Source organism: Tyto alba, unplaced genomic scaffold, assembly GCF_018691265.1.
Source record: "Tyto alba isolate M040663 unplaced genomic scaffold, T.alba_DEE_v4.0 Super-Scaffold_16, whole genome shotgun sequence".
NCBI classification, from domain to species: domain Eukaryota; kingdom Metazoa; phylum Chordata; class Aves; order Strigiformes; family Tytonidae; genus Tyto; species Tyto alba.
The window spans coordinates 4,513,181-4,537,715 of record NW_024881278.1 but is presented as its reverse complement, the minus strand read 5'-3'; the positions used below and the strand labels follow the sequence as shown (position 1 = coordinate 4,537,715).

Below are 24,535 nucleotides of genomic sequence, written 5' to 3'. Positions count from 1 at the left end.
TGAACTGCATATAGACATAAAGTCAAACTCACTATTTTTGACCCAATAGTTGTAGAATAGGTAGAAATTCAAGCATAATTCCCTAGGTTACACATTTGTCAGAATATGATAGAGACAAAGCTGCTCATTAACTCTTAGGAGAGCAACAAAAAAAAAAATATCTTTGGAGATATTGAATTAGATTCTAATCTCAGTTACAAGTGATGTGACTCCAGTGATTTTGGTAAAGCTATTCCTGATGGATACGAGTCACTTAAGGCAGAATGAAGCCCATCCTCTTTTATACGTATTTAATCCTGGTTCATATGTATTAATAGATAGATGATGGCAATGCTAATTTGGTCTTGAGTGCTTGAGGGTGGCCTATGGACATGCCAACTGGAATCATCTGGCTGCGGGAAAAGCAAAGATTCTCAGTTTTAGGGCAGGCTTGCAGACTGTTAGGCTGGACTCACATGTTTATTCTAGGAATTATTTTCTCTAGGTTATGTGAGAACTCTTTTTCGCTCATTTGGAGCAATTCCTCTCCCAATTAGTGGCCAGAATTTGGATTCAGGATTTGCCAAGAGAAATGCTTGACATGATCTTTCTTGCTCTGTTTCTGGTCTTTTGGGGTATTTCAGATACTTTTCCTCTGCTTTCAACATTGTGGTTTCTAAATACCTCCTCCTTTCAGTGGCCAGTGGCAGATGAATTCTCTCTCTTTTGAACTGTCTAACTCACAGACAGAGCGAAGGGAAAGTGAAGCCACTGCTGGGCTACTAGTCTTTCAGTCAAAGTTACATATCATCTGTTAGGAAAGCTATCCAAGTCAAATGAGTATTTATGTGGAGTGGTTGAATTTAGTAGCTTAGCATCTGAATAGTGGCATTATTTTTTTCATGCAAACATTCCAGTACTTCTTTCCACTTTACCCACCTTTCCAAACAGGCCATTGTCCAGTGTTATCTCTGAAACCGCTGTCAGATAACACTGGACAATGCACTAGTACAGTACAGACATTGGTCAGTTAATTATCAACTCCTCTATCAATATAGTTTTAACAAGGGAACTTGTCTTAATGGGATGACTGGCTAGGAAGTTAGCTTGTTTCCTTGTTCTGAAAATGCTATTACCGGTTTTATGTTGATGACTGCATGTTTCAGTCCAGATTTTGAACTTAATGTACGTCCACACCGACTTCACTGCAGTTCTCATGTACTTATAGGTATTGCCTGATGACCTGGATGGCAGCCTTCCACCATGCAGTTGTGAAAGAAAAGAAAGGAAAAAAACCCAACAACCCACCCAAACCCACCCAAAAAACCCTCCAGAAAAAAGCTATTCCATTAAAACATTGAATTTATATGCCATTGGAGCGTCCAATACAGAGCAAACATTTCCTTTCAATTCTGTAAGCTGCATGCTGGGAAAAACAAATATGTGAAGGGCAAAGAGTTCAGGCCCTGCTACCCAAGATCGAGGCTGTGTGGCTAGTGCCAAGCTGTATGATGAAGATACCAATGGCCAAGCCACCAGTGACTGTAACAACACACTTCTGAAACTTGTTTTTTCTGTGCTATTGTCATACATGCATTTTGTTGCCGTCACTTTGTACTGAAAGATGATTAGGTCTCTTAAAAGAGGGACCTGCACTTACTGTGAGGGAAATGAGATTATTTTTCCAACAGCCTTGCCCTCCCCAAAGTTTCTTGCCTGAGGAGAATCAGGTTAGATCGGTGGGGCAAAAACTCCTGGGGTTGGAGGTTTGCTGGTGAATGAGCTCTTTTCTTCATGGCCGCGCACACTTTTCTAGCATGTTACCTGTTTATCCAGATGAATTAGACTCCTGAAGTAGCTCTAGGGCAAAGGAGGTTGTGTTAGCTTTGAACCAGTGCAGTTTTCTCACCCTCAAAGTGATATACTTCATCTCTTTTGAATCTAGCAGAGGGTTTTAATACTAGCAAAAATCCAGAAGGAAATCCCAAACCCAGCGTTTTGGTAATTCATCTAAACAGCCAAGATAGCTGATGTTCAGCCTGCCTGGTGAAGGAGAAACCCGTGAAAATACCCTCTGAGGTTGGGGGGGGGGAGCATTTTAAAGGCTCCTGGTTTATGTGCAGGACTGACTGGAGTCAGAAAGCAGTAATATTTGCCATTATTTTCAGGGAGACTCTGGAATCCTGTTTCACTGGCACAGTAATGACTCTCCTGCCCTGTAAGGATGCTCCTTGTGTTTTCTGTCCTTCTGTGAGCTTTCCGTAGGTTTTGGGTGAAAGGCAACATGTGTGGTACTTACTTCCATTTACTGCTTGGGGAAAAAGCTTCACCAAACACTCTTTATCCCAAAGCTTTTAATAAAGAGTTTTCAAACTGAGCTCTGTTCAACACAATTCTAAGCAACTGTAGTTGTCATTGCCAACACAGCCAAAATCATGTTTGAACCCAAGGGTCTGCTGTTAATAGTTTTACTCTGCTGGCATGGCCAGACTTTTTTTGAAGTCGACGCCTAACTCCTAGCAGAATTTACATCGCTTCAATCATCTGGCCCTTGCATCCACCACACCCCTCTCTTCACATTTCTAGTTTGCTCCTGAACTCCTCAGTTTCCCATAGTCCCGCGAGAGCGTGGGCCTCGTAGCTCCGCGCGCAGGGGCTCTCGGCTGCGCCGCCGTGCCACACCGTCCCCGTCAGCAGATGGGTGCTGCTCTACCTGGTAGAGAGACTGGGCTCTCTATCAGCACGTTTCCTGTTGCTGAGGATTAAAAAAAGCTTCTTGCTCTGGGAGCAGATGGCCACCTCTCCACCCATCCTCTCAGGTATGGGGAGGCAGCCAAAAACTAGCTTAAAAGAGCAAAGCATAACCTGTTCAAAGGAGAACAGAAAGGAACATTTTTCAAACAGCTTAATGAAGCACTTGTTAAGGACTGCCAGGGACAGATTTCCATTCTACACAGGATATTCATTAGAAAAGTAAACACCCTCCAGCACCATTTGTAGGAACAAAGCAGCTTGCATTTTATAACGAGGTGTTAATTTAATGAAGGAGGGGACTGGCAGAGGAGCAGGAGGCAGCTAACCAAATGACAGACACCTTTTCCTGGGAGGCCAGGGCAGCTGTGCCGTCCTGCTTTGCTGCGTGGTGAGGAGGGGCACCCTGCACTGCCCAGCAGGCAGGGAGGGTCCTGGGCTGAGGGGTGGGGGAGAGGCAGAGTTCCCTGGCCGACATGGGGCGGTTGGATCGGGGCTCTCCAGAGCCAAGTGTCTCAGCTGAAGAACCACGTCCCCTCAAGGCTATGGTTTCAGGGGAACCTTCTGGGCGCTTTTTTATCAGGTATCGAGGCACAAAGATCGCTGGGATGTGTAGCCTCAACACAGCTCATCTGTGCAGCTTTGGGAGTTGGGGATCTTACAGCTCCCACCTTCGCTGCCCCTGGGCAGGAACCTGAAAGCCCAGGTGAGTGGGGCTCCTCCTGCTCCGTGCCCCGTTCCAGCGCCCAAGGTCCTGGGACTTCCCGAGTCTGCTATCAGGGTCCCGGATGCTTATTGTGACCCCAGGGCAGGGTAAAGTGGCAGGTACTCAAGTGTCAAAAGAGCCAGCTATTTATTTATTTCACAAGGAAACAAATTCTCTGGAAAGGTTTCATGTTTTTTTCCCCTTAAAATGAAACAAAGATTCCTAAGTAATTTCCTTTCTGTGGGAAATTTTCTTTATCTCTCTGAAGCTGATCCCCCTCCCCTCACACGCTCAACAAAATGTCACGTCTTGCAAAATAGAAGTGTGGCAGTTCAACCACCTCCACTCTGGTTAGGAGGTCAATGGATTTGTGACTTTTGCTGGCCAGAAAAAGCTGGTCTAGGGCTAAGTTGTGTTTACCAGGGGGTCATCCCAAATGATGCGCAGCTCTGGGGTCACTCAGGGGAAAGGGGGATGGAGAGTCCCAGCCTGCTTTTCTGCAGAAATGGCAGAAACGTTTTTCTCTGCCGCTGCTGGCAACCTGTGTGCTCCCAGGATTAGTCAGATGGCACTGAGGGAGAGCTGGGAGGTGAGGGTGAGTTTTTCTGCATCTCCTGCCTGGACTTTAGCCTTAAGCCTATGCCTTATTTTCATACACGTGCGTTTCCCACCAGGGAATTTCTACCAGAGCATTCAACTCGCATCAGTTGCTCCCCGTGGGGACAGGGCCACAGCTAACCTGCCTTCCCAGTTCCGAGAGAATGGGAGCGACTGTGGTGCTTGGCTGGGGAGGAGGTTTAGGAGTTGGAGGGAAAGCGTGTGACGCAAGGCCAGGTCTTATTTAATGACACCATCCTGTTTTTGATCAGAGCATACAGCAGACTGGAGAGGAGAGCAAAAATAAGGCCACAGGAGAAATTCTGGCCATGGACCTATATAATCAGTCTGAACGTTGGCAGAAATGAGGTCATTTCTTGTGTTTATATTTTTACATGCATTGTACGCTCTCCATTCCTTCTCCTCGTGTCACTGTGATGTGAAGGGAATTTCCTGCGCACGCACGGTATTGTTGTTGCAGGGCTTTTGTGGACATCAACCACTTCAAGTGGCAAGGAGAAATAATACTCTGTTCTGGCAGTGAAAATACAAAGTTAGGAAAACTCCCGCTCCCTCAAATCATGTTACTTCTGGTTGCTTGCTGAATATTTTATTAGAAGATTAGAAGGAGAAGTGGCCGCATTTAGCAGCTGCTGACACGTTCCAGCACTCTCAGTGTGCAGGGGCCAGCTCTTGAGGTCTGTAAATCGTCCTGCCTTCACTGCAGCCTGGCCATGCTGTGGCAGCTGAGGAGTGGGCTTGTGGAGAAGACCATGCGGAGCCCTCCTCTCCCACTCTATTGTAGATTACCAGATTTATAAGCAGAAAGCATATTGGAATGGTGAGTTTTTTCCTTGCAGTCTCTCATCTTTAGGTGTATGCCACTCATGATAGCGGGGCAAGTTGGAAATGTGTGTTCCCTTTGGCTTCTGCTTCCCCTGAAACAGAAATATATGTATTTCTTTGGCTATAGAATTAAAAAAATCCTGGTTTGTGCTGGGAGTGAAGGGTGGTGGGACACAAGGGCTGCAACCAGCATTCAGGTGCAGTCAGCCGTGGGGTCCTTGCCAGCGGGTCAAATTAGGAGTGGTGCAGAATGGCTGCAGTATTCCAGCAGAGCCCAATGAAAAGCAGATGGTGCAAAGGAGCATTGCCCCTTGCCCACCTCCTCACTCCTGCCCCCAGCAGCTGCCTCAGCCGCGAAGCCGTTGCTTAAGGGCAGCAGAGCTTTCCTGCCCAGGGTGGGCCAATAAAGCCATCCCGGGGCTGCGTCTCCCAAGGCGGAGGGCATGGCATGCTTTTAACACCAGAGCTGTGGAAATGCAGTGTTGAGGCTTGAGGAGAGAGCGCCGCAGCTGAGAGCAGCCCCGAGGCTGCTGCGATGGGCGCATGTCCCCTGGCCCTCCGCTCCCTGGCAGCACATCCCCTTCCCCAAATGGCATCAGTTTGGCAAGACAGAGCCGGTGGCTGGGCTTTCTATGCGTGGTGGCAACGTGCCCCCTCAGCCTCAGATCGGGCAGGGGAGCTGTCACTAGTGAGGGGACAGGCGTGGGGCAGCGCTGTAGTCCAGCAGCCAGACCTGGGAGCGAAGCGGTGGTGCCCCAGACGCTGCGACAACACGCCTCTGCTAAAATTACACTTGGAAGAGGCTTCAGAGTGAAAAAAAAAAACAACAACAGAGAAAGAAAGAAAGAAAAGAAAAAAAAAAAAAAACACTGAACAAAAAGCCAACCCTCATGTAAACCCCAGGGCTGGAGGAATAAAAGCGCCAGAAAACATTTATATTGGGCTCCCTTGATATCAACACAGATGAAATGGATCCCCATGCTTCCCTCCAAACCGCAGGCTCTAAAGTGGATTCCAAATCCCATCCCCACTTTAATTTAAGGGCCTCCCAATTAGACCGTTGGATGCCTTTCAAAGCTTTGTATAAATTGGAGATTATGCATCTAGCAGCAGAGGCATGTCTCCTCGCCGGAGCAGCCACCGGCCGTAGCTCACTGCCCAAGCAGCCTGGGCCTCTGGCGGGGAAATTCGGGGGGTGAAACGGGGAGTCCGGGTGGCCCGTGGAGCCCAGCTCTGGCCCTGCTGCCCGGGGGCCGGTATCTGCTTCAGCCGTTTGGCGGTAGAAAAACCTCCGTGCTGCCGGGGGGCTGGAAGCGGCAGGGCTGTGGGAGTGAGCGATTTCTCCAGCGTGCTGACCGAAGTGGAAAAATCTCAGGAGGGGGAAAAAAAAAAATAAAAAAACCTTTCAGGTTGATTTGAAATGTTTTTGCTGTTCTTCCTCTTAACCCTCCTCCCCCAAACCGGCAATAAAAAAAAACTCATCACAGAATGTGGCACAAATTCAAATAGTTTTGGTCAAGCTATATTTTTCACAGTTAATTTTAAAGATTTTTGTTGTTGTTGCCCAGACCAAGGATTCTCCTGTATTTTCCTAAGAAATAATACAGTCCTAGGTGGTGGAAGGTTTTTGTGGGAGAAGAAAGAACCAGAGGTTTTTCATTCCTGTGTGAACCTCAAGCGTTTCCTCCCGTCCCTCTTGCATCCTCCCTCTTATCTGCTTTCCCTCCAGGGGCTGCACCCACACCTCAGAGGCTAATGGGCGATTAGTGATGTCCCCTGGACGGGGAGCTGTCCCGTGGGTGGGGACGGGTGCAGGGAGGTGTCCCAGTGGGATGCAGAGCTGCGGGCGCAGCCACCTTTCTGCAAGCAGCGGGTTGGAGCCCGATGACCGACTTGTTTAGCAAAGGGGCTCCAAGGATGGCTGGAGAAGGACACCTTAAAGTAGCCGGTGGTGTTGGGTGGCCGCCGTGGTCTTGCATTTCTGCTGCTGCTGCTCACCAGCTCCGTCCTCTCCCCACGCGTGGCAGCTGCTGGTCTGTCGGATCCCGAGCAGAGGCCGGGTCCTGTCCCGCTCTGCTTGGAGATAAGGAGCTGCTGCTCATAGTACTCTGGATTTCCAAAGAAATGAACCAAAACAGCTGAAGAGACATAAGTTTATTGATTAATATCATACTGATGGAAATGTGCTCGCTGTCCTAACTTTAAATATTTGCCACCAGGCTTCTCATCCCAAACAATCAGAGTGGACCTGCTCATTGCACTGGCATTAACTGGCCTCAGTGGGTGGATTCATTTAATAATTGGTGATTAAGTGACAAAGATGACCAAGGGGTTGAGAAGTCATTTACTCGGACATTTCCACATGAGTTTGTGTCTGGACTTCACAAGGAGCTGGAGCTGCAGGGAGTCCTGAGCCTGGTTCAAACACCCAGAGCAGATTCCTCACTTTTTGGACCAGTCGATGGGTGCCAAATGCAGGATTTATTTACAGGGTTTTTTTTTTTGTTGTTGTTGTTGTTTTTGTTGTTTTTTTGTTTTTTGGGTTTTTTTCAGCTCTTTAAAGTCATTTTTCATGGTCAGATGCCCTATTTGGCATAGTTCAAATTAGGACAGCCTTTTTTGTTTTTGGCACAGGAGTGGAGCACTTACAGGATGGCTAATTTGCTGCTACTGATAATGCCAACTGCTTAAACTACTGAGACTTGAGTGAGGGATGTAGGACTGGACTGAGCTTTAAGTTCCTTTTTTCTCATGCACAGGAATATCCCATTTTTATCAGCCTTCCCTTGAAACCTGAGAATTTTTCTTTAGAAAAACAACAGGCAGGAAAAAAATAATCACAAAACCCAAAGGATAAATTTGTGTCTCTTTTAATGTAAAAACCACGACGTCACCATTAAACTGTCAAATTATCCTCTGTTTAATTTCTATATAAATTCTAAAACTTTCTGCAGACAGCCAATAAACCTCAAGGTGATAGGACTTGTTTCTGCTTCCACTGAAGTTGGTGGCAAACCTCCCATTTATTTTGGTGTGTAGGATCAAACCCCCAGCACATAAATAATCCGGCACTGAAGGTGCTCTCTGCTTCTTCTGTCCATATCTCTCCCTTCCTCTCAGAAAACTTCTGAGGTTGGGCCCAACATTGATCTCATGCACAGGCTGGGAGCATCTTTCTTTCTTCCTTTTTTTCTTTCTTTCTTTCCTTTTTTTTTTTTTTTTTTTTTTTTTTTTCTTTCCCCCCTCTTCTCTGTGGGTTTTGATCTCTCCCTTTGAAATGGAAGCAAATTCCCTGCAGGGTGCTCTGTGATCACTTGTTGGGTGTAGTCGAATGCTTTCACTTCTTGCTGTAGGTGAAATGGCTCCTGTGCAATGATATTAACTCTCTGCTGGGCAGCCCTACGCAGCAGGAGCAATGTGCTGCATTCCTTCTGTTTTCCTGGATGCTTCACACAGTAGGCAGCTTCCCCCAACCCCATAAAACCGCGGTAAAGCACAACTGTGTGTCGTGGAGTAATGCAGCACTATGAGAATACAAGATAGATGAGAAGCAATGTTTTAGGGAGAACCAGGTCTTGGACAGACCCATCTCTGTAGTTAGCCTGGGTTAGTTGATCTAAATAAAAGATACTACTTCTTCCTGCATAGTTGTGCATAATCTAATGGTTTGTTGTCAATTATTATTTACTTGCCATAGAAGAAAATGTCATTTCCCCTTGGTTTCACTGGAATGAAGCAGTTGGAGAGGGTAGTCGAAGAGGGAAATTACAACGATGGGATAAGTGTTGGGAGAGAAAAAAAAAAAAAAAAAAAAAAGACTGTTTTAACAGGAGAACTATGGTTAGGCCCAGCCCAGAGAAGTGTGTAAGAATGTGCTTGTGATTTGCTTCCAACAAAATTTTTAAGCCTATACTTAACTGTAAGCATGAGTATCTCGTTGCTTAAGGTTAAGCACGTGCTGAAATACTCATCTGGAGGTAAGCCCTGGCTGGCAAGACTGAAAGAAACAGAGATCACATAATCAACTTCCAAAGCAAGAGCCTAATCCTACCCAGTCAGCTATTTTGGGGGAGTTTCCAGGAAGGCAAAGAGGTTGCAGGAGGTGGATCTGCGTCTCTGATCTTACAAATTTCCTGGCAGGTGCAAAAGTGACTGCTCAGAACAATACCAGAGGTGTTTGCAGGATTGGCCTGAAGGCTTTGTCTGCAGCAGAAGATGAGGTTAACAGGCTATTTAAAACAAACAAACAGCCCCACCTCCCTCCAAAAATTTCACAAAGATGGCCCCTGTGGTTGTGATGTGATTTTAGAAAGATTTAAGCAGGTTTGCTCTGAAAGCGTTCCTATAGCTCTAGACAAAAACCAGTCTTTGTTCCTTTGTCTCAATCATTTCTGTAAATTCACATCCCAAAGACACATCGGTGTTAGGCAGTCAATCTGGGCATCTCTTCTTACACCCCCGTGTCTTGGATTTTCATATTATTTGAAGAAAAATACCAAGTGACACTAAGCAGTTATTCTTTAAATGATATTTACTTATTTAGTAGGACTTTTAACTGGAAATTTGCCAAATAATTATGCTTCAAAAAGGTGCGTGTGTGTGCGCACGTGTGTGTGTGTGCGTGTGTAATGGAGTAAACTATGCTCTTTACTCATGAAAAAATGCAAGAGCACGCACATGCACAAAATTGTGGGGAAGAGCGGGAAAGAAAAAGCATTTGCTTAAGGATATGAAATGCAATTCTGAAAGCTAGTTTTATTTTAAGCCCTTGGAGAACGTTACAACATCGGTGAATGTAATGCCATCTCTTACCATCTGTGAAATACAGGACCATGTTTATAGCATGCAGAGAGGGAAGCAAACACAAAAGGAGAGAAAACAAGATCAATGTGGGTCTGCTGCTGTGTGCTGCTGAGGTGGCCAAGTTCTGCTTGGGGCCACAGATAGGTATTTAACGAGGAGGCTGGAAAAGGAGGCTTTGGGTACTCCACGCTTCGTCAAAACTAGGTTTAAGGTCCTGTTTTCATTATGAAGGCTTCTGGCAAAGGCAGAGTTGATGAAGCCACTGGATTTCTTCTATCTAGTGGAGACGTGAGGGAGGCGATTGAAGTGTTTCCAGGTGTTTCTGGCTTCAGAGAAAACCCGGGAGAGTTTTCGGCTTGCCGGTGGTTTCTGCGCTAGAGTCGGGGTTCGCCAGCGCGTGCTGCCCTCCCAGGCTGCTTGGGCAGCGGGTGGGTTTGCTCTGCAGCACACACAAGCCCCGTGAGAGGTGATCCAGCCTGGCCACCCCCCAAAGGCTGTTGGATTACTCTTAACCACCCAAGGCTTTGCTGCCAAAGTGCATCACAGCTCCAGGAATGACTCTGCAGACGTAGTTTCAACCTCTGGTTTAGCTGTAATTGCACTGGAGAATAAAGCCACCCCTTTCCAAGTCCCCAGCGGTGAGTTTGCAGGCCAGGCTGTGTATGTCTCCATATTAAATAATGAGGTGGAATAACATGGGTGACCATCCTATGGCATTAATACATTTGTAAGGCACTGGGTGAGAAGCGGGTCCTACGCAGTGTTTCAGCAAAGACCTTGCCTTTGGATTTTCGTGGAGATGATGATCTACAGAAAAGGTAACGTGCTCGAAACAATGGAAGTTATCTACAAGTATGTTCAGGAAGGCCTGGGGCTTTCAGATGCAAATACAGAAATATATTTAACATCTCGACTTCTATTCTTTTGTCATAATACAAAGTGGAAAGACAATGTTTAGTAAATGTTTACATCTTACAAAGGGGAGTTTTGCAAATTGCATTGTAGCTCTTTGGGAGGAACCAGGAAAGAGGGCAGGATGTTAACAACATAAAAAAGAATAGCAATAAAACCCACCCCTAATATTAATTGTCTAAGAGGAAATGCATATATCTCTCATCAGGACATTTCAGACTCTGCTTTGCATTGCTGGAAGCCTGAGAACACTAATCGTTTTTTGGCATGGAGAAGCAAGTTCTTGCATACTTGAAACATAACTCATTTACAGTTGTTTTGATGGATGCTTATAAGCAATATGGAGAACCTCCCGAGTCCCTTCGGCTTGCCGAGCATCAGAGCTAAGAACGGGCCCAAGCTGCAGAGTTCAGATGTAGATCTGGCTCAGCTCCTCAACGTGGGAACTGGAGGGGGCCGCTCTGATTGAACACCTCCGTTCATTTTTGGTCTTAAGGTTGGCTGTGCGATGCAATGAAAATCTATCGACAGGTTCCCTTGTGAATTAATAATGTACCTGAAAGGATTCTTGAAGAATCATTTGCACCAGCACCACGGCATGGAGCCATCAAAATACCTCTTTGGCAAGGTGGCGATGGCTCACGCTTCCTCAGGATCCGGGCCCCAGGTGCTGTGAGGGTCTATCTAGTCCCGGCTGGTTAAATGACGAGGGGTGCCTACGTGCTTCGAGGCAGTCCTGGGAGGGGGGTGTAGCCCAGAGAGCTGCAGTCTGCTCCTCTTCCTCCCTGAAACGGCAGCTGGGAGCCACGGCGCACTGGGCTCAGGTGCAGGCTCCAAAGCCGGGCAGCGACGTCGTGGGACATGGGTGATGGGGGAAAGCGTGGGCTGACCTGGAAAATTTAGCCGTTGGACTCTGTGTGCGTATTTGCGCATACGTGTGTGTATGGAGGGAGGTGGAACAACAGGTTTGTGGCTGCAGTGAAATCCTTCATCGCTGGCCAACGCCAGACATCGTGTAAAAGCCTCAGCTGTTGATGTTATTCGCTTGGAGATGAGGCTTTGCCCCATGTTTCAGTTTCTCCCACAGACTGCTATCCAAAGATGAGTTTGAAGATGAAGATTAACAACGTGGCACTCGCTCTTGTGGAGAGTGATTTCTTCTCCCCAGAGCCCAGTGCATTTCTCCTGGTGCCCAGAGAGCAAAACCCTGAGCAAAGTGGTCTCCGTGGGCAGTTTCTCTTACTGATGGAAATTGGTACATTTCTGCTGCGTGATTTTCATTTCATGCTGAATAAAACCCCAGAAAGTTGCAATGAGTAACATTTTGGTTGCATCGGGTTGTTGGAAGGAGTGGGAATGGGGTTACAAACTGTGTGACTGTCAAGGAGTCCTGCATGTAACTCACGGTGTGGCTTTGTGTGCAGAGAATGCAAAAGTTTCTACAGGAAGACTGGAATCCCACTTGTGGAGGTACAGAAGAATTGATGCCAAATGCTTCAGAACCAAATTTTTTCTTTCCCATAGGCTACCTAAGTCCCTATACACCTTCCTCCTTCCAGGTGAACCGGAGACCTGGTCTTCATTTTCATTTGTAGTGTAGCTCTCTTTCTGTTTTCTTGTCATCCTTACTCCTGTTCTGCACGTGCCATCCCTATGAAACCCTGCAAAAGCACATTCCAGTAGTTTGATAATACCTAATTTTTTCCCCCGGTCTTTCTCTCTCTCTGCCTCCTTCTATTCCTTCCTTTCCTTTCTCTCCTCTTCCTTTCTTTTCATCTGTGTTCCTCCGAGCACCCATTCTCCCTCCCCACGCACGGCTGCCCGGTGTCGTTCATGGCACTGCACACCTCTGGATAGCTGGCAGGAGAACTGCAGGAGTCTCTTCCTGCTCCACCCTCGCGGGAGGTTTTGTAGCCCTGCAGGGTGCTGCAGACTTATTGCTCGCTGACTTGTAAGGGCAGGTGAAGTGCTCTAAACTCCACCTAGGAGCGAGGAAGGTGGAGGACCTGCTTGGCTGAGAGGCTTTGCAGAAGATAGGTCTGGAGGGAAGGAAACCTCGGTGCAGTCGAGGCTGTGCAGGAGGCTGGGTCTGAAAGCCCTGAACACTGCCAGTGGGTTTGCCCACTTGTTTAAAAGGCATTAACACTTAAACAGATCAGACCAAATGTCTACAATATTTTTTTTTTTTTTAAAAAAAAAGAACAGGATCATACAAAGGTTGTCACCAGCCTTTGTCTCGTTTTCGCGTTCGTTGTGTTAACCTCAGCAGAAGCTTTCATCTCACGTCAGCCCAGGACAAAACCCAAATGCGGGCACAGTGTCCAGCTTCCACAATCAGTCCTGTAACGCCAAGAAAAATTGGGCCAGAGGAGAAATGCCTGTCCAGCAGCTGCTGCCTGTAAAGCAGCACGGCAGCTTTTGAACGATACCAGGATATCAGTGAGTTCTGCTGGCCCTGTCAGCCCGCGCGGTGTCCGTGTTACTTCTCAGCCTTAGGGGAAGCTGCAGGTTTTACTAAAGAACCTATTTTGCTAAGTGTGAAAGTACAGGAAAATGACAAAACTAGCTGGGCGGTTTACTGGGGTACCGATGACCCATCTCCACAAAAGTGTTTCCATTTTCTTTTAAAAAAAGGTTAAAGAGTGGCTATCATTTTCTTCTCCTGCTCCCTGCCACACACACCCCCTGCCCCACTTCTAATCTCTTTTCTTGCTGGCAAAAGGGTATAAAGTATTGAAAAAAGCCCAAAACTTTAAAAGAATAGGAAAGAGATGAAAACTTATCAGAGTCACTTTATTCTTGTTTGAATAACATCAAAGGACTTTATTTTTACTGTTTTTTGTTTTTTTTTTTTAATGAGATTACAAAAAAACCTTCTCCCAGTACAGATAAAGGATAGTCAAAAATGTAATTAACAATAGAAATGAAATAAAATTCTAATAGTCCAGGGTGAATATTCACTAAGATGCTCATAATCATATAAAAACTCCTCTGGGATTTTTCAGGAACACAAGTGAGCTCAGGGAGCCTTTTACAGCACAGCCAGAGCCTCCTGTAGCAATGCTATGCCCTAACAAATCCAGGAATGATCTACAGGAGTCACCAAAGATATTTTCTAATATTTTCAGTCCAGGAGATTTTTTTTCTTTAAGGATCATCCTCCCATGTACTGACCATGACTGGTCTCAGGGAGACTCACCCATGTCAATGTGACAATGTGGCAGCTGGGATAAATAGGAGAAAGAGCACATTTAGGATGCCTGACTTCCAATGTGATTTCGACTGGGTTGATCTTTTTTTTTTTTTTTTTTTTTTTTTTTTTAATTGCATCAGGACAAAGTTTTAAAAATCTCCCGTATTGGATTAAAGGCCTAAAGTAGAATTTTTAAAAGCAATTGAATGTTTAGGCTTTGGCCTCCCTCTGATTTTATGTGGGAGAATATCAAGTCAAATATGCAGAAGCATCACAGTTCTTTAGCCAAACTCCTTGTGGGTACTTGGTAGGTTTCCCTTCCCTGTTTCTAATTTGGTTTATACCCCAAAGCCAACTGGTTTTTGCTATTCATTCTGTGGGTGGGAAAGCTTGTGAGAGGGTATTAACAGCTATACATCCCGGCCGAGTGATTTTCTTCTCTGAACTTTACTGGATACAAGGAGGAAATTCTTCTCCAAATCAGCAGCGTGTTTTCAGGCCTTTGGTGGTGGTGGTGGTGGGTTTTGTCAGGCAGATCTACATCAGTAAATCTGAGCACCTGCAGAAGGTTCAAGTGCAGACTGAGCTTCAGGTGTCAGCTTGGACTCCACGGATATTAATAACTACAAACCGTTCATCAGCGCAGCTATCCTGTGTGTTAGTAATGTATGAAATACTGCTTATTACTCAGGGACTGGTGTTCTGGTTGTTCTGCTCCGTGGCACAGGTACAGGCTAAGTGATTCCTGCCAGCTTAGGGCAGCCTTCGCCTCGGGTTTGCTCTCTGGTTCCCAGCTGAGGTTGCCGGTGTGGATGCTGCAGCCACCAGCCTCGGTCGTGTGCCTGCATCTCTTTGTCAGGGGGAGGGTGCGGCCTCCAAACCCCTCCATTGTGGTGGTAGGCACTGAGCATCAAATGAAACTTGCAGCCATTAGCAACAGACGTGTTAGCCACAAAATGAGATAGTTATGGGCAAGCTGGAGCATCCCTGGGGAAAAGTCTACGAACCATAAACTAGTGAAGGAGCCAAGGGCTCCTGACCTCCTCCAAGTCATCCCACTTTCATGTCCATAATTACTGGCTGCTCATAGGCACTTGCTGTGATCCCACCTCTTCCCACTTTAACCAAGAGGAAGAGCTACACTTCAAAGCCCTTCTCTCTCCTTCATTGCTATTGACTGTGTTTTGAGAAAAGTTTATTTCTCCTTTAGTTATTAAAGGGGAGCGAGTGATCTGAGCTAGTCCCTGGTGAAAGCAGGACTCCGAGCCTCTATTCTTACTCCTTCCTTCCTTCCCCAGCTCACCAAGTGTGGCCAATCACCTCCTAAGAAATGGGCATCTCCTTTCCAGAGACGGAGGACAGCCGAGTCTCCATCTGACCTCGGCTGCCAGGCCAAGAAGGTCAGATGGAGTCAAGAAGGGGTGTAAAAAGTATGAGGATAACCTCTTGGGTGAAGAGGCACTGAGGAATCTTCTGTGTCAAGTCTAACCCAAGTTTGCTTTGCTTAAGTCAGCTTCAGCCCTGTCACCCTCTGAAGCCCCCGGAGATGCCTGCTAAGAGGTTAATGGGCTTCACTGGATCATGGGTTTGGTCAGTGTCGTAATTCCTGTAGCAATTCCCCAGTCTGGGGGAACGTGTGCTCCAAACACAGCGGGGACCACATAAAATAGCTTGTGCTTTTTAATCAAATTGTATTTTGTGCTAAATCTAGAGTTTCTTCCTTCAAGAAAATATCAGTGACCAAAACTTTAACTACGTTTCCAAATTAAATTTGTTAAAATGCTGCCTCCAACAGGTGAGGGGAGCCCACGCCAATGTTCAGTTTAAAGTTCAATTCAGTGCAGATGGTTTATGGCTGATAATGAATTTAGCAAGCTACTAGTTAGGCTTTGATGCTAATTATTTTAAGTATCATAGGTTCTGATCCACAATGCAATAATCACAGGTCATTATTACTGACATTATTAGGTTATGTTGAAAATTAGCTTTTAGGCTTAGAGCACCGTGTACTAATACTCTCTGAAATGGAACACCTGTGTGATGCCTTAACAGACAGTTGAGGGAAATTAGCCCTCTTAATTAAATGAGCTACAACTGTGCTTTGTTTGTTGTTACACTGATGAAAAAAATGGTATTTGCACCTTTAGACAGCAATTTTCTGTAGCTGAAATGGGACACTGGTTGGAAAAAATGAGCCCAGGTTTTGCAAAACAGCGGTGACTTTCCTTTGAGATATTATGGTCGGTGTCCCACACGCTATTCCAGGAATAAGTTGAACTAAAAGTGATTTTGTTGGCTGGGCTCTTAAATGGGTTAAAACGTGATCAGCAGAGCCACATCCATGAACTGGCTTTGTGTTTCAGATAAACACGCGTGCAACTCCAGTTTTCTGACACAGCTTCCATGACAGGAGACAGAAAGCAGATTTTTCTTTTCCTTCTGAGAGCTTCCTATCTCGGGGTATCTGCAGGCAGGCTCCAGCCTGAGCCTCTGCCACATCCAGCCGCCCCACCGGCGTTCACGGTGGGATGAAGCAGTTTTACCAGGCTTAGCTTTTACCCTTGAGAGAGCTATGAGGGCTGCGACTCCTCCCTTCACCCGTGGTGCTTGGTGTCCTCCGTCTCCTCTGCCAGCTCAGGGCAGGTTACGGCTGTGCTGGTCCCTCTTGAACGCCCCTGAGACCTTGAGCCAGCACAGGAACGCGCCTGGCGAGAGGCGCTTCCCTCAGGCTGCGTGTTACGCAGGTGCCTCGCAATCGACAGTTCCTTTCCAGGTGCAAGGAAAGGTATTAGTTTTGAATATGATGGTTATTTCCATAGGGACTATTCCACTTCCTTTAGCTTAGGTATAGGAACGAGTACCTTGTTTAATTGGGAAGGGCCTGAAGTTTGCGTTTCAGAGGGATCCTCTAGGTATAGAATCCAGTGGAAAGCATCTGCAGGCGGGTTTGTGTGGGATTTTGATCCCTTTGCATCTCACAAAGAATTGACAGATATTTAACTCAAAGGGGGAAGGAAGGATGGTAATTTCCTCATCTCCAAATGTAAAGTTTCTTTACAGGGAAGTATGGAAATCTTAAATAATTTGCCCAACAGCATAGCCTGAAATAGGACACAGATACCAACCTCTAATCCCTACCCGTGGCCATAAGATCATCTTCTCTTGATCATAATGAAAGTGCAGAAGCTGCTTGCGCTGCCGTGCAGGAAGGCAGGACGGGGCGCCGCACCACGGGGACAGATTAGGATTATGAGGGGCAGCACCTGGTGTGCGGGGGCCAAGGAAAAGCAAATGAAAGAGTCACCAAACCAGTCTGCCTGCCCCAGCCCAAAGGGAACGCGCTCCTCCCCGCCGGCATCTGCGCACGGGGTGTTCAAAACAGAGAGTGGGCTCTTGCCGGTGCGACAGGGCAGCAGTGTTTCCCATTCACCTCTTGCCTTTCAGAGTGGGTTTTTTGGGTAACCTGTGGTACCTCCTGGCAGGTCGCTGTTGAGACCTCTGGTAACACAGATGTGGAGCTGGGGAGGAAATGCCGGCAGCGTCTTCCCAGCATCGGGTCCACCCAGGAGCTGAACAGCTGAACAGCTGTAGTAGCTTGCCTGGTTTTGTTCTTGGTGGGCTTGGGAGTCTTTACTTCTTTTTTTTTTTTTTTTTTTTTTTTTTTTTCCCCAAACACTCCAGAGCCTCCTACCAGCCAGAATGAACCTAGTTTTGTAGCATATGTTTTGGTACACGTCCATTTACAGAAATATCTATTTTTCTCCTCCACCTGTCCAAAATAGGGCAGGGGTTGGCTTTCTTTTTGGAATGAGCCTAAAAAAAAGCAAAGGAAAATGGAATCCTCTCCCCGCCACCCCCCCCCCCCCCCCCACCAATTCTAAAATTGTCTCCAGTTGAAAAGCTATCTTTCATCATCAATATGCACTTAAATTTACAAAACCAGTCTGGATTGTTCTGATAAATCTCTTGAAGATAACCAGGACAAAAAGGGGGACTATTCAATTGCAATTGTGACAAGGCAATACCCAAGAACATCTAGAATATGAAACACCAGAACTGCAAAACTGAGCTAAAGACTCAGTGTTTGGATTTTGTGTCTGGAAATACCAGCGGATCCCAGTGAAGTCTCAGAGCACTTTACAAATGTGCTAAGCATGTAGTCAATTTTTTTTTTTTTTTTTTTTTTTTTTTTCTTTTTAGAGAGAGAGATGTGGAACTACAGCACAGAAAAAATGTGTGGGTATGACACAGCCGCAAATGGCTCTGCATCTCACTCCTCTGCTTTTGCTGCTGGGCTACACTGAAGTAATTAGTTGGTTGCCAGTGGTGTATCTGGGTATAAATAGAAGTCACTCCATCATTCAGGAATTGTGGGTGGTGGGAAGTTCTGGCTGATGGGGCTGTGGATTAAGTGTGTCAGTGCTGGAGGATAGGGTGTTCCTGCACTGAGAGAGCCCTCGACTTAGAAATTTTCTCCTCACAAAGGTATGCCAAAGCCCCGAGGCTTCCTGCATTTAGGGTGTGATGTAAGATACAGCTCTTTGTTGAGCGCTTTTCTCCTGACATCCTTGCAAGCCAGGCAGATGTGTGGATATCTCTTCGTAGTTACCCCTGGAAGGAAACATTACTGGATATCCTAAGGGGTAAACAGTGCTCAGAGCTGAATTAAGAAGTGTTGTCTCTGTTTACTCCAGTTCTGTATGCACCGCTAACTATTAGCAGTGACCAGTTTTCAGTATTGACTCCCAGCCCTCCAGAGGTGTCCTCTTTGAAATCCAGAATGAGGAATTTGCTAAGACTTGGGGTTTCACTCCAGACCCACAGCTCAGTGAAGGAGCTACCAAGGGGAGATGGGAATGGATGGCTCGGAAGCGCACGCGACGCGCAGTGGGGCTGATCCGGGCTCCATGCACTGCCCTACTCCAAAGGCCAGCTCTCATCCAGGAGGCATTGGCCCACTGGCTTCTTGTAGCCGGGAAAGCTGAAAGGGGATCAAGCTGGCAACTCCTGACGACGGCCAGCAGCCCCGCGACCAGCCCGCGTGAGGTGAGCAGACCCTGCGCAGGCCCCTGTGCCGCCGCTCACCGTTGCGGCTGTCCCTCACCATTGCTCTCCTCCCATGTTAAAAGCTGCGTCTGCTTTCTACAGGCATCTTCTGCTTCTGTAAGGTGTTAATCAGCCTTGGAGGTGACTCTTCCTTCTGTAGTTTCTTTGGCGAGTGACAGAACTCCTTGTCTGTGATGAGGGAGGTACCAGAGCCACTGCCTAGCGTTGTGCATAACTTCATGTCTCCCTGTACTTTCTCCTGTGGTTTGTTTGCTTTGTTTAGTTTGCAGTGCAGGACAATGGCTTCTTATTAATCTGTGCAGCGCATTTTCCGTCTTGCATTTTTCATCCAAGTTTAGGAGCTCTAGCAGCTGCTGTTGTGTACATAATAAGAAGGATCTTCAAGTATTTATTTCTAGGCTTTTTAAGCATCTTTCTCTCTCTCGTCTTTAGAAAAGGCTGAAATTTTCATCATTCAGGCTGACATTTTACCTAAAAGTAGTTTGGTTTCTGACAGGTTCTTTGAAGGAATAATGTCTTTAGTCCAAGTTAGAATTGAGGGAGGGGAGGAAAAGAAGGGATAGAGACATCCAGATACATACAAGCACATGGACGTACCCTTTCTTATCCCCGTATTTCTGTGTATGAGTAGGCACCAGCCTGGCGTCTGACATGCCTGTTTATGTGAGAATTCAGGGTCCAAACAATGACCCTGCTTGACTGAGATCAGTGACTTGGCCTTGGGTTTCCGCCTCTCCCAGGCAAATGCCTTCTTTAGAGGGGAGAGGGGATCCTTGCTCTCTCCAGAATTCACAGCACAACTAATGTTGCATGCTCAGAAATCCTCCTAGCTGGAGTTCTTATTTTCCAGCTAATGCTATTTATATCAACTTTTCCCTTCAGCTTTAACCGGGATAGGATCAAAGCTCTGGGAGCAGAGATCTGTCATTACACAGGCTATGAATTCTGTATTCCTACCTCAGATTTTGATTCAATTTGGGGGTTGTGTGGAATTCATCTAAAGCCAAGTGGTTTTGGATGTCAAAACCATAAAACAATTTTCCTGTTTCATGTGACGCGGGTGTATAATAATATATTTGGCCTTGCCCCTAGGTTACCTAACCATGGGCTGTGATTCACCTCAGAGGTTTAGCTGCCCTTTTACTGGACCTGTGCTCAGTTTCAATTTTTGTAACGAATGCAAAGTCCAGCCAATGCTTCTGCCTTTCAGGTTCCACCAAGATCATTTCTAGTAGCTCTGCTAGTTAATATTAAAATTTACTTACTGCCAATACAACAGTAATGATCTGTACTTCAAGGGCACCTTTGATGTGATGATCTCAAAGCAAATCTATTAAGGGTTATCCCACACCCATGCTATGGACGGAAACATTGAATGTATGGAGAAGTGGATCCTAAAATCACTGTCAAACTGCATGTGAAAACTGGAATTTCTGTCCCTGAGAGAAAGTCAGCTATAACATTGTTTTCTTCCCCATCCAAAAGACCAAAATTTTGCTATTATGGATGTGCTTATGGAACAGAATCTATAACAGAAAAATATATTCCCAGAAAATGTCACAGCATTTACTTGTGTATCAGTTAGATTCAAAATCAGGCCAAATGACATTACACCTCTGGTGCTGTGTGCTCTTGGTCCTCTGCACCACTGGATTCCAGGCTGTGCCATGGAGGATGGTGCCCACTTCTGGGGTCCGGTAGCCTGGCTGCAGTTAGGGGTGATGGGGGTGCCAAGTAGCCAAGCTATTAGTGGTGTCATGGCATCTGTGACAAATGCTCTTTAATACTACAGTGAGTCAAAGACAAATACTTAATTTTAAATTTCGCATATAGAAAAGAGACCCCAAACAAATTTCCTGAAATTTGTCCCTGAAAAAAGTCGACTGGGCTTGCACGTTGCAAGCAGCAGTCTCTGTGTGTAGTGTTACAAATCTGACATAAATCAGAAGTCGTTTGCAGTACTCAGCTGCAGTTGGGTTAAGGAAAGGGCTATGTATTACTCACTTTATTTCAGAAGACTCTCCCTCTTTATGAGGCCGTGTACAGCCGCTGCACACAGGTCCCGCTCCGGGAAGCTGTGACTGCTCACACTGGCAGGCAGTGGTGCAGGTCCAGCCTGGGGGCACTGCCTTGGGCCTGTTTCATTAAAAGAAGACAGGTTACGGTCAGCTTTGGTTCTGGACTCTCCACACTGCAGTTGTTTTTGGCCGAGGAGGCACATAAACCATTTCTGATTAGATTGAGTGTTCCTGTCCTCTTCTGGGTGCGTACACAGAGATAGACAATTGGCCAAACAAGAAGGGTGAGATCCAAGCCTTATAACGGGGTACCTTGCCTTTGATAAGGTCAGCACCAGATTTTTGGTGCGGTACATGTAAACTCTGCAGGATTAAGCAAGGAAGAGCCTTCCCTCCCACATTTTGCTTTGTCCTGAGCAGTGGTGGTAGTGGGACTTACACCCTGAAGCATATTTGGAAGCATTTAAACATGCAGCTGTGACAGCAGAAGGGAGAAATGGCATCTCTTCAAATGCTCCAGGCAAGGATTACTTTTCTGCAATTTGCCATAAGATGTGATGTTTCTTTATAGTTTACGCCTCCTTAAACACATGCGTATCTTTCTATGGGACGAATTTACCCTCCACATTGACAGTTAGCCTTTCTTGCAGTGCAAGTCCTGGACTGGAAAATCTAGGCAGTTGAATGGAAACACTCCCTAAAGTCAAACAGATTCTCCAATTTGTCCTGTTGGGTAAACATCTGCATGTGAACAGAGGCTTCTGCTTTAATCTTACCCTCTTGGTCTTGCATTTCCGGGTTATCCTTTTATGTGAGTCATAGTTTTCATCTATACAAAGAGAAGCTTTAACTGCCTCAAGTGAGGTATTTTTCCAGTACTTTAGCACTAATTAATCATTACAGCGCCAAGATCAAAGGGTGGGGAACTACAATGTCGGTATGGTCTTATGATCACGTTGTGTCCAGTTCTTCTCATAAATACTGGTGTTTTGTGAGTTTCAAATCTAATCTCCCATGGAGAACGATTTGGCAACAAGATGGTGGGCTGCTTTTCCTTGCATCTTTCAGAAGTAAAGGGAGCTTAAACTCCATGAGGAATGCAGTGTCATCCCCACACTAAAAAGGCCAGCTATTACTTCAAACACATTGGAACCCAAAGATACCAGTGATGTAGGCATGGATGTAAAAACCCAACATCATGGAGGGAGAGACAACGGACCTTGTCCTGAAGCTCTGGTAGCTCAGACAAGCAGCGAAATGGCTGGAGCCTGGAGCCTATTTCAAGGGTAACTTAAGGCAGTTAAGGGTGTAAACCTCACTGTAAGCCAATAAGACTTACCATTTAAGTGCTTAAGTTACTTCTGAAAGTGAAGCTTTTAAAATAATGCTGCTGCTTTTGAAAAAATGTTGCCTAAGGACATGACTTCAGTGAAGTATTAACCTCAGTCTTAAATGGCTGTGGCTGTTGTCTTCTCACCTGAAAGGCCAGCGCTTGCGTTTAATGATGCTTTCAACCGTAGGCAGCAGCGGGCATGGCAGAGGCGTGGGCTGGTGTCTGGGCTTTGCCTTTGCTTGCACCGATCACCTGCACCTTTCCCTGTAGCGACTGCCGGGGTCCTGACAGCCTCCCTGTGGGCATTTCTGTGCTGCAGCCGTAAAACTCGCTTTCCCTTTCCAGTGTGATTCACTGGGATAAAATCTGCAGCGCCTAAATGCTTGGGATGTGACAAAAGAGCTATCGTGCTTATGCCTTAGTCAAAAATGGGAGAGAGAAGAGCATATGGAGTGCTAACAGGTCCTGCTGCTGGTGACCACGCGTGGGTGGGAACACGAGAGTCTGGCTGCTCTGGAGAAAAGAGAAGTGGGGTGTTTTGTTTTGTTTTAAATTATTATTTATGTATTGATTGATTTTTTAATGGGGAATGAGCAGACCATAGGACTTGGTCTTCCATGTCTCTCTCCTGTGTCTGAAGCAGGTGAGATATGCACCAGGGAGCAGCAAGCTGGAGGTGAGGCTGGGATTGAAGGAGGGGCAGGGCAAGGCAAGCACAAACCGACGACACAAGTAACGAAGCATCTGTAAAATCAGTGGCTAATAATGGTTATCTTAGAAACAGACGGAACGGAGCAGTAGTATTTCCGAAATGTCTTTTTTCCATAATGTGAGATGTTTGAAAAGGCCATTATTTCCCCTTTAAAAAGAATGTTATTTCCTTTTTTTTTTTTTTTTTAATTCATGCTTTCTCTTGTGGGAGGCCTGGGACTTGACAGTGTGGGCTCTTGTCCAGCATTTGTTCTGACCTAGATTTTGATCTCTGCTTTTTTCCCTTACCTTCTGCTCAGCTGGCTACTACCTCTAAAAGACATGCATATAATCTATAAAACACTTGTGTTTCCCATTAGTTTTACTTTCTATTTTCAGGAGATTCTGAAGGCATAACAAAGAGATTTAAATTACAATGACCGTATATGCTTTGGGCTGCTAGGGTGATCTAAATAATTACCAAGGGAGCTTCCTAGACCATTTAGTAAAGAGAAGTGAGATATTAAAAAAAAAAAAAAAAACAAAACAGTGAAAAATGCTGTAGATTAATCAGCACTTGTCCTCTCTCAGTGGGCAGCAGCAATTCACAATACCTTCTCTGACAACACTGGAGATCTGGTGCACCTGAATTAAACTCTTGAAATCAAGTAATTACTATTGCTAGTCCAGCCTCACGTGCTGAGCATGGTTTGGGATCTTTTGTGCTGGGTGGTGGGTGTGTGTATATAAAAGAAAATTCCTATCCTGAAGCATTGATAGTGGAAAAATACACAAAGCAGACAGAAGATGTGGGGGATGATGTGGTTTATGGTCCCTATTTTCCAGCGGGTGATTGGAAGCAACAGGGAGACTGGTTGACATCACTTGTGAACCTGGCCTCCTTCTTATTGATCTCTTTGAGCTGTCCTGTCCCCGATGATTCTTGTTTTCCTGTTGTTCAGTGCTCAGCCGCCTGGACTGCAGAGTAGATAGGTTACTGTAAATACAAAGGTATGGAGAACCAAACCCTGCAGTTTGCACAGGGACAAACAATTGAGCCTGAACCTTGGACTGAATGAGAATTCAAAGTTTTAAAATCATCAGTTGATTTAGTTAAATGAGTTGAAATAGTACCATGTGACATTTAGCTGCATCTATTTTACTGTTGCCTCCTATTTGACATGGCTCAGTCACCCATATCCCAGTCGATACTTGGAGACTCACCGGAGGACGTGGATATTTGGCATGAAGTACAGAGGCTACACTGCAGAGGCTGCACAGGGTCCCTGCATCTGGAACAGTCCTGCACAAATAAATGTTTTCAGGCAAAAAGAATCTGCGGGCAGAGGACGTTTCTCATACATAGCCCTACTGGTTGGGAGATGTGATGTTCACCCTGCAATTTGAAACTGATGGTTGATCTGCTGCTGTCGAAGTTGGAACCGGCTGTTGCTAGGTTGTATGGGGGCTATCTTCACAAAGGTGATTTTTCTTCTGTGTTGGATTTACAAACTCCTCACCAAACCCAAATATGACTTGATATACAGGGAAGAGTGCTGGCTGAGCACAATGGAGGCTCTGGCTTGTGCTGCTTTGGTTTTCATGCGCCTATCAAAAAGATTAACCCAAAAGAAAACATT

General features: G+C 45.9%; 1 protein-coding gene across 2 annotated transcripts in view; it reads left to right on the top strand.

Annotated features, from left to right (window-relative positions):
* The window catches only part of BMP2 (bone morphogenetic protein 2), a 71,773-nt gene that overhangs the window by 32,348 nt on the left and 14,890 nt on the right, over positions 1-24,535 (top strand). Inside the window, exon 5 of one of the 2 annotated variants that reach the window (XR_006165047.1) lies at positions 10,803-10,821. The exons of the other annotated variant lie outside the window; for it this stretch is intronic. The gene's annotated coding sequence lies outside the window, so the exon portion shown is untranslated. Of the gene's footprint in view, positions 1-10,802; positions 10,822-24,535 lie in introns of those variants that run through there. 2 annotated transcript variants of the gene reach the window in all.